Source organism: Mchenga conophoros, linkage group LG15, assembly GCF_057382185.1.
Source record: "Mchenga conophoros isolate Kocher_MC1m ecotype Shallow Benthic linkage group LG15, M_conophoros_male_GT1.1, whole genome shotgun sequence".
Classification (NCBI taxonomy): domain Eukaryota; kingdom Metazoa; phylum Chordata; class Actinopteri; order Cichliformes; family Cichlidae; genus Mchenga; species Mchenga conophoros.
The window spans coordinates 32,926,557-32,937,453 of record NC_140540.1 but is presented as its reverse complement, the minus strand read 5'-3'; positions in this window follow the sequence as shown (position 1 = coordinate 32,937,453).

The window sequence follows — 10,897 nt, the reverse complement described above, 5'->3', positions numbered from 1 at the left end:
TTTCTGTAATATACTTACATATCTATATTATTGCTAATATATATTGTAATATATCTATATCACTAAGCACTTCTGGATGGATGCAAACTGCATTTCGTTGCCCTGTACCTGTGCATGTGCAATGACAATAAAGTTGAATTCTATTCTATTCTATTCTATTCTAAAACATCTAAAACTTATGTTATCTCATTTGACCAGAAAATAAACGCAAACGTCGTTGGTGTCGGATTTCCCCAGGATATGTTATGTCTCCCACTAGGTACTATGTGGTGTGCTAATAACAAGTAACTTAATGGAACAGATCAATCTGTAGATCAGCTTTGTTTCACAAAATCCAGTTTAGGTTTTTGAGTCTAGATCAACATTTGATATAGATCGGTACATCCCTCACTTTTGTGGCCTAGATTGTTTACTAGCTTCATCCTTTCGATATTTTGGGGTGTAAAACTAAGAGTAAGAAAAAATTTCATAATAAGGTGATAATTCTCTTTGATTTTGTCACAAATGTGACAATTTAGTGTTAGTGTTATTATACTTTTGAGACCAAAATAGACTTTAGTCTGCAACATTCAGCTGCTCTCTCAGGATTGGTGTACTTTAGTATCATTCGAGGCATTATTTATATTAGCAATTCATGAGTTTTACAAGACATTAGTAGTGCAGCTGGGACTTGAAAGACAGGAATAAACATGAGCCTCTTTTCTCAAATTGGAACTTTGAAAACATAATTACATAGTGTTTTGACAGGATTAAGGGGAAAAGAGGGCACCGGTAGCACTTGTTTTTCTGCCCAGACAGTAGAGAGCAATGCTGAAGAGGGTGCTGTGCTTTGTACAGCTGGAGCAGATGCTGCTGTTGGAAACAGAACAGAATCCACGGGTGATCCTGCAAGACTGATTAGACTTCCTCCATGTTTGACGAATGAATTAGCAGTTATTGAAGACAAGGCAACAGTATCCTCTTATTTTTTCTGCCACTACTCATCGCTCTACCTTACACTATCCAGCTCAGTTTGGAAGGCTTTCACTACAAGTGAAGACAATAAAGGAGATTCAAGAGGAGAGAGTTGAAGGGCCCTATCTAGCTGTATAACCAGCTGCATCACTCCTGTCTGAACATAGGCTTTAGACTTGGCTTGATCTCTCAAAATAGGACATTTATAATGATATAAAAGTGGTTCTAGTGTGCTAAGATAATCTTTGTGAAAGGAGTATTGCATTTTCAAAGCAGGTATATTGCCGGCCAAAGCCATTTGAAATACAAATGGCTATGTCCAGTACAATATATTCTGTACAAATTCTATGTTTACACATTCTATATTTGTGTTTAAACAGTGAAGTCCCTGTTAAACACACACACACACACACTACAGATTACAGCTGTTACACAGCAAAGCAAATTCAAAAGTGTTAAATGTTTTGGTGTTAATAGTCTTCTTGCAAAAGTAGAGTTAATTTTACTCTAAGCAGAGTCACATTCTTTTAATGTAACTCTGAGGTGTAAAATGCTAGTAGTTAAAATCGAGTGTTAAAAATGAGTGTTTCTATGTCAAATCTGGAGGTGTTACAATGGAAACATTAACTCTTGACCTCTTAACTCTGAACTCCTACAGGGGCTATGACACCAATAGAGTAAATTCACAGACTCCGAGCCCCAGCACCATAGGCTCCAATCGAAGCTGAAGTGAAGCAGTTTCAGAACATTTTGCTCTACATATTTGAGTTGTTTGCCATGCTTGGTAAGTCATTTTTTCAAAGATTGTTTCAATTATTATTATGAGCTTTTACTTCTGTGGCTCTTTGGAGTTGAGACAAAGCTGTGTGAAAGGCATTAGCCATGTTGCTCGCTGATAGCATAATATTCTGTTTTAGCTAGCTGAAAGGTATTGTTTGCGGGCAAATACCACAGCCTTGAAAAAACGCTTGCATGTGAATTTTCAGTCAAACTTTTGGTCAAATACACCTAAAACAATGTCTAGAATGTGAAATGTTGGTATAATAGTGCTACTTGAAGCCTGAAAATGATCGCCCATAAAAAAAAACCGAGCAAACAGCAGTAGCAGGCGTCCTGACTGGGTTCTACGTTAGCATTTAGATCCCTCCAGAGTTTTGTGCACACGGTTTAGGTAAAAATGAAAAAGGTTGAGGTTTTACATTTAGTTCAGTATTACCTGTTGCCTGTGTCCTCGTCTTTTGGGAAAATACTTTACACAAGTAATGGCTCAAAGAGGATTCCTTCTTACTGTGCTGCAATTGTTTACTGGATTATTTGTGCCATTAATTAGTGTCAACTAATTTTTATTCAATCTCCGCACAGGATATGCTTGTGAAGATGGAATATGGGGGAGAGCAGAAGTGCGTTGAAGTTCCACAAAGGGATGAATGAAGGACATGCATATTGTATTGAAGAAATAAGTGATGAGAATGCTGTTATTTGCATTTACCAGCTCACCTATGTCAGACCTTTTGATAAACAAAATTCTAATGAAAGTGAGAACATGTACACTGTTACATCTTTCAGAAAATGTTTTGAAATTGTGGTGCACAGTTCAGAATAAATGTTTTTCAAAAACCATTGCGTCTTTTTAGTAAATGTTTATTTCCAAAAGAAATTTCTAGAAGTTCAGAACAGTAAAATTCCCGCTTTTTAGAATGAATTAGAAGATAACTCTTACGTAGTTAAACTAAAATACTCTTTGAGAGTTAATATATAAACTCTTAACACCAAGTGTTAAATTATCAACTCCAGACAGATTTGGTGTTTAACACTAAATCAGAGTTAACGTACCAACTCTCCAAAAAGAGTTAAATTAACACTCTCTGGTGTGGACCCATATAGACACTTTAATAGTGTTGAAATCAAATCCGACAGTGTTAATTTGGACATGCTGGATTTGCTGTGTACAAAGGAGCAATAATATTTTATATTTGCCGACATAGAGGAAACCTAGTTAATGTCTTTGCAAGATATTATCCACCTGGTAATTGGAAATCTAATAATTATTTTGAGAAAATGGCTGGGATTAAATCCTGCTCCTGTAAAGCCCAAACAATGAAAACTGAACCTTCTGACAAATTAGATAATGTTAGGATCCAAGTGATTTTGTAATGTTTTTCCACTGCCTGCTTGTGTTTACTTGTGCCTCCCTTCTTCATCTCACCCTATTCACCTGACATTGTTATGTGAAGGCTGTATGCAGGCAGGAATGGTGGACCCAAAGTGTAGACGCTTGGAGGCACAATGTAAACTCAGGGAATGAGTAACAGGAGGGAAACACAGCTGGGGCAAATCAGGCCTAACGAAACAGGGGAAACAAAACCAGATACTTTGGTCGTGTCCAAATTCATGGGCTGCATCCTCCTGAGGACCCGGCCTTCGCGGTCTACGTGGGCTGGGTCCTCAGAAGGTCGGGTAGGCCAGAGGTAAACGGGCGTGAAATTGGACGGTTTAGCCTTCAGATTAGCATCACCGCTGTCTCGGTGGACTTTAATAAACCTGGCCGTCTGCTCCTTGCTATCTAAAATATAACAGGACACTGGCGTAAATTCTCGACTGTCTCATACTTCTGTTTAATCAGTTTTGTGTTTGACGTTTAGTCAGCTGTGTAAAAACCAAGGAGGAACCCACCCGGGGGATTAATAAAGTTTTATTTTATCTAATCTAATCTAATAACTTTAATCTCAGCCAAAACGATTTACTCACGAACAAACAAAACACTGAAAAAAGCCCAACAATAACAGTTTTAGGTTGTCTAAGTGACTTATATATTACGTTTAACCCGAGCAGCGAAAGTCCGCGGTGATCTGAAAATGATGTGCCGGGAGTTGTGCCGTTCTCAGCCGCATCAGTAACCCTCGAGCTCCCGGCTAGCTATCGAGCTGGTGGGTAGCAGACGTCTCCGAAAACGTCGGAGCACTTTTGCAAATATGCAATATCTTGATAAACCGAGCAGATATTTGATGTTTACACAGCTACTTTCTCGCCTGAAAATATGTTAAAAGTTTATTTTGTGACCCAGAGTAATTTTAAAACTTAGTAGCGGCCGCCATTGTTGGAAACTGGAGTTTGGCTGGGCCGCGCTATGAATTCTGGGATATGGTAGGCCACGAAGGACACACCCGACCCATCCTTCAAATTCGGGGAAAAGGAGGACGCATTTGTCGGCTGCATTTGGAGGAGTCTACGAATTTGGACAGCCTTCGGCACGTCGCTGTGACGTAATCGGTCTACAAGTGCGGCCTCAGGAGGATGCAGCCCATGAATTTGGACACGACCATTAACATCAGACATGGACCTTCAAAATAAAACAGGAAACAACTCTTAATAGTTATTTGAGAACATAAAGCCAACACAAAACACAACACAAAGCAACAATGAAAACCAGCACAAAAAGACTTCTGTAAAGTGATTCATAAAGTGATCACCACAGAAAAAATGAATGCAAGCCAAACTATATCTAGTTGGTATCCCCCAAGACCATGCACCAGTGTAGGCTCCTTCCTCATTATAGAGGTGAAAAGTGCAGTTAAAAGTATAATAATATGCATATTTTATTTTTCTTTCTTTAACTCACATTGATTACCTAAACATGCAATTTAGATCAGTGGTGGTATCAGTACAAAGACAGCACGCCAGTCATGTCACATGTATCGCTGTGTGATATGACCAAAATCTCATATCCCGATATAAGAATTCTATCGTCCCGATAACGATATAAATCACAAAAATGTAACATTTTCTGTAAATTCTGTGAATCTCAGGCAGCTCGACTTGCGGGAAGTGTTTGCAGCTGCGCGTCATGTAGTTGGAGTCAAGTGTTTTAACCGATGCATGAAACTATACATTTTTAGACAAAAGTTGTAACGGCCGCCGTTTTCTTTGTGAGTATTTATTACACGGCGTGCTGCGGGGAAAAGCCTTTTCTAAGGTTTGAGTCTAAGGTTTATTTTTTAGCACCAGGCAGCTCTTTTTTTACTTCTCATCCGTAAATAATCTGCTCTTTCACGTGATTCAGTTTATTTTGAAAAGTCTCGACAGGATCTTGAGCTTTATTGTGAAAGGTTTGTGTGGAAAATAAACAAGCGGACACGCAATGGTTTTACCGTCGTTGTTGTTAACGACAACGCATAAAAACAGGCGCTTGTCCATCCGTAGTTTGGTTATATAAAATATAAGAGAAAGAGAGAACTTTAAGAAATTAATATAGCAACTACAGTGACCATCAAAACGATGAAAAAATATTACCGTAAAGAGTTTATTTTGCGACACCACGAAACAAAAGATAGCGTAAAATGAAACGATAGACGTTTTTATATCGTCATCCGATGTATATCGTTATATCGAACAGCCCTAGTCACTAGTGATGTGTTTTACCCATTACATTCATTTAGGTTTTTCCCGCTGTACAAGACGGTTGCTTCCCTTTGCCTTTGGGTCTAGGAAAGGAAATTGAATGTCATTTGTGCCTATCCGCCAAACAACAGTTTACAGTGCCCAGCATCCTTACAGTCACTGGTAGGGGTTCTGAACAGTGTGTGTGAGGAGTTCGGAGAGACCATGCAACAAGACTTTCAGTTGGAAGAAGGAGTCTTTTCAGGCTTGGTTAGCCTGCAGGACTCCAGTGGAGCTGACAGGTACCAGCAGGCTAAGCAGCGTGGTGCTCTGGCAGTTGCTAATGCAAAAGCTCGGGCATGGGAGGAGTTTGGGATAGCAGGAATAGCTAAACTGCCCACTGCTTCACTGAGTGAATGGGTTAAATGCAGAGAGGAGTTTCCCCACGGGGATCAATAAAGTATACATTACACATTATCATATTTGATGAGACTAAAACCACTTCGAGGCCAACCAAAAGTCTTTTTACAAACTATCAGTCATGATCAGTCATCATCAGTTAGTCCAGTAGTTTCCAAACTTTTTTTTGCTAGGCCCCCCTTTCCTTTACAAGAAAAATGTTTGCGCCCCCCCCCACCACCTAAACCCCCTGCACAAACACATCCTCCAACCACACACACTCATATTTTGTTTTCAAACTCCATTGCGGTTTATTTCACACCTCAGACATTTAGTAAACAATTTTTTTATTTTTTTATTTTTATTTTTATTGATTAGCATTCAAATATCTCAGTGAAAACAGAACAAAGATCTACCACAAAGCAAGAAAGCATGAGACAAGGCTAATCAAAAGGTATTGGCTGAAGCATTTGCTTATTACGCCAACCCTTTCCACAAAATATCTTTTTGCATGCAGTGCCAAAAATAATCAATTTTGTTTTCTTTATATTTAATGATAACTTATTTACATCAAACCCGTTTTTTATATATTTAACTCCTTTTCCGCTGTAGTCAGAAGCTGTTCTAGATTTTTACCTGAGCAGTACAGAGTGGTATCATCAGCAAACAATACACATTTAAAGATAAAGATGGCACCGGTGAGGTCGGCTGCCGTCACGACTGCTCCGACCACTTTTTCTTTGTTTTTTAAGTTAGTTTTCAGCGTTTCTAAATCGGCAAAATCATCACCATTGGGTACATTAGGTATGACAGTGACACTCTTGTTTCTATTGGTTTACAATGTACTCACAATTCGAAGTTCTTAACTCCGGATCCGAGCTGGCCGAGTGAGATCTTGAGGAAGAACAAAGGGAAGCGGCGGCCTAGAGGGAGCCGGCGTCAGGAACAGGCTGAGAGCTCGTGCACACTGCACACCTCTGCCTAGCATCCTGCTCGCCAACGTCCAGTCACTGGAGAACAAGCTTGACGACCTCAGGGCCAGGGTAAAGTTCCAGAGAGACATTCGGGACTGCAATCTCCTCTGCTTCACCGAGACATGGCTGAACCCAGCGGTGCCGGACCACGCCATCCAGCCGGCTGAGTTCTTCTCGGTTCACCGCATGGACAGGACACGGGACTCGGGGAAGTCAAGGGGAGGCGGCGTGTGTTTAATGGTGAACAACAACTGGTGCAACAGTGCAAACGTTGTTCCTCTCACACGCTCCTGCACACCAAATCTGGAACTACTGTCCATCATGTGTCGTCCTTTTTATCTACCTCGGGAATTTACATCGGTCATTATAAGTGCCGTTTATATTCCACCACAAGCGGACACGGTCACCGCCTTATGCGAGCTGCATGAGGCACTCACACAGCACCAGACACAACACCGGGACGCTGCGCTTATTGTGACGGGGGACTTTAATAGTGCCAACCTCAAACGTGCAGCGCCGAACTTTTATCAACACATCACCTGCCCCACCAGAGGTGAAAGGACACTGGACCACTGCTACACTACGGTCAAGGACGGTTACAAGGCACAACCCCGCCCCCCGTTTGGCAAATCTGATCACGCCGCCATCTTCCTCATGCCAAAATACAAACAAAGGCTGAAACAGGAAGTTCCGGTTCAGAGGAAGGTCGCGCGCTGGACTGATCAATCGGTGGCCGCGTTACAGGACGCACTCGATGACGCAGACTGGGGCATGTTCAGAAACAGCTCCGATGATGATGTCAACGTGTTTACGGAAGCGGTTGTGGGATTCATCGGGAAACTAGCGGATGATACCGTGGAGACAAAGACTATCACAACGTTTCCCAACCAGAAGCCGTGGGTGGATAAAACCATCCGCGACGCTCTGAGATCCCGCACCACTGCCTACAACACGGGACTCACGACGGGGGACATGGACCCGTACAAAGCCGCGTCATATAACGTGCGGAGGGCGGTGAAAGAGGCGAAGCAGCGCTACGGGAGGAAACTAGAGTCACAACTCCAACAGAGTGACTCTAGGAGCCTGTGGCGGGGACTAAGGACAATAACGGACTATAAAGCACCAACAACCGGTATGACGAACGCGGCCGTGACTCTGGCAGACGAGCTGAACACTTTCTATGCTCGCTTCGAGGCTGCAGCTAAGGACTCCAATGATGCTAGTGTTAGTGGCGCTAACGGCTGCAGACAGGAAGATACTGCCAGCACCGGAAACGTGCTCGTCATCTCCGAGCATGAAATAAGGAGAGCCTTCAAAAGAGTGAACACCAGGAAAGCAGCAGGACCAGACGGCATCCCAGGTCGTATCCTCAGAGACTGCGCATACCAGGTAGCTCCTGTGTTCACTGAGATATTCAACATCTCTTTATCTCAGTCGGTGATCCCCACATGCTTCAAAGAGTCCATCATTGTTCCTGTCCCGAAGAAACCCCACCCTGCTTCTCTCAATGACTATCGCCCTGTAGCCCTCACCTCAGTAGTGATGAAGTGCTTTGAACGCCTGGTCAGAGACTTCATCATTTCTTCACTACCAGACACACTGGACCCACTACAGTTCGCTTACCGTCCAAATCGTTCCACAGACGATGCCATCTCTCATCTCCTCCACACATCACTCACTCACTTGGACACTAGAAGGGGGAATTATGTTAAAATGCTCTTCATAGACTACAGCTCTGCATTTAACACCATAATTCCCTCCACACTCACCACCAAGCTGGAGCATCTGGGACTCAGCTCATCTATGTGTCAGTGGATCTCCAACTTCCTAACTGGCAGACCACAGGCAGTAAGGATGGGCGGACATGTCTCAGCCTCCACCACTCTCAGTACTGGAGCCCCCCAGGGGTGTGTTCTGAGCCCCCTGCTGTACTCTTTGTACACATATGACTGTGTGGCCACTACCAGCTCCACCACCATCATCAAGTTTGCTGACGACACCGTCGTGGTGGGCCTGATCTCTGATAACAACGAGACGGCCTACCTGAAGGAGATTAGGAATCTGGAGAACTGGTGCCAGAGGAACAACCTCCTTCTAAACGTCAGTAAGACAAAGGAGCTGATAGTGGACTTCAGCACTAAGCAGGAGAGGAACTACCAGACCCCCGTCATTAACGAGTGCCCAGTGGAGAGAGTGGACAGCTTCAAATACCTCGGAGTTCACATCACGCAGGACCTGTCATGGTCCTGTCACATCAACACCATGGTGAAAAAGGCCCGTCAGCGTCTCTACCACCTCAGACGCTTGAGAGACTTCCAACTGCCCTCCAAGGTGCTCAGGAACTTTTACTCGTGCACCATAGAGAGCATCCTGGCGGGAAACATCTTAACCTGGTTCGGAAACAGCACCATGCAGGACAGACGAGCTCTACAGAGGGTTGTGCGGTCAGCTGAGCGCACCATCCGCTCCAAGCTCCCTGACCTGCACTCAATCTACAGCAGGCGGTGCTGGACCAAGGCCAGGAAGATCGTGAAGGACCTCAGCCATCCCAACAACAGACTGTTCTCTCTGTTGAGGTCAGGAAAGCGATTCCGCTCCCTGAAGACCAACACAGAGAGACTGAGGAGGAGCTTCTTCCCGCAGGCGATACGGTCTCTCAATCACACCACCACACAGTCCTGACCCACACATACAGTTCTTACACACACTGGACATTCTGGACATTGTTTTCACTTCATTACTTAAATCACGCTGCTGTTATTGTGTATATATTTATTTATATTTCTTCATACATTCTTATATAGTTCTATATTGTGTATTTTGTTGTACAGTTATTTTATTTTCAACTTTAATTTATATATTTTATCTTATTCTTTCCCAGTTAAATTTACCCTTCATTCTAATTTGTGTTGTACAGTTATTTCCTTTTTAACCTTAATTTATATTTTATTCCTTCCTAGTAAAATTTACCCTTTTTAATTTTTCATATTTATTTCCCTTTTTAATTTTTCATATTTATTTCCTATCTTATTCATAGCCTTTTCCTTTTTTGTTTTCTTTAGGTCACAAGCAGTTGTCCAAGCATTTCACTGCATATCGTACTGTGTATGACTGTGTACGTGACAAATAAAATTTGAATTTGAATTTTGAATTTGACATTTTAACAGTTTGGAAATGCTACATATGTCATTTATATATAATATAAATAATTTAGGGCACAGAGCCCTGAGGAACACCACAAGTTACCTTCAACTGCTTAGATTTTACATTATTGAATTCGACATATTGATATCTTTCATCCAGGTAACTTTTCATCCACTTGTATGCTAACCCTCTTATGCCATATCTCTCTAGTTTATTCATTAATATAGAATGATCAATTGTATCAAACGCCTTTTTTAAGTCTATAAAAACACCAACAGTATATTCCTTATTAGCATTAGATATCCCTTCAACAAGTTCCATCACTGCCATCGAAGTGAACCTTTTCACTCTAAAGCCATATTGGTTATCACTTAGGAGATTATGCTTCTCAATATATTTATCAAGTCTATTAACAAATAACTTTTCTAAAATTTTGAGAACTGTGGGAGTAGTAATATTGGCCTATAATTGGTAAACTGACATCTCACTCCGTTTTTATGGATTGGAATAACTTTTGCTATTTTCATTTGTGAGGGAAACACACCAGTTTGAAAGGACAGATTACAAATGTATGCGAAAGGTTGTACTATATATTCTATAATACTTTTAACTAATATCATGTCAATACCAAAACAGCAAATACAAGTAAACTGCAATAAATTACAGGTAGTAATAAAATACACTGCTAACTCTTTTACGCTACGTCCACACCTACACAGGTATATTTGGAAACGCAGCTGTTTCTGTGCATTTGGACCTTTCATCCACACGTGAACGGCGTTTCGAATCATCGAAAACTGAGATTTTTTTTAAAACTCCTTTTTTGCGTTTACGTGTGGACGAGGAATACAGAGTTCATCACGCAACATCAAAGGTATGTGCCTTTTTTCACGTCACGCTGTGTGCCACATTATTGTTTACATGAGATGAATTGCAGAATGGCAGATAGAGACAAAAAAATGTTACTGTTAATCCTACTATCTTCTGTTTTTACACGCTTACATTTACACACGCAATTACTGTCCCTCCATTTAGAAAGGCAGAGGCAT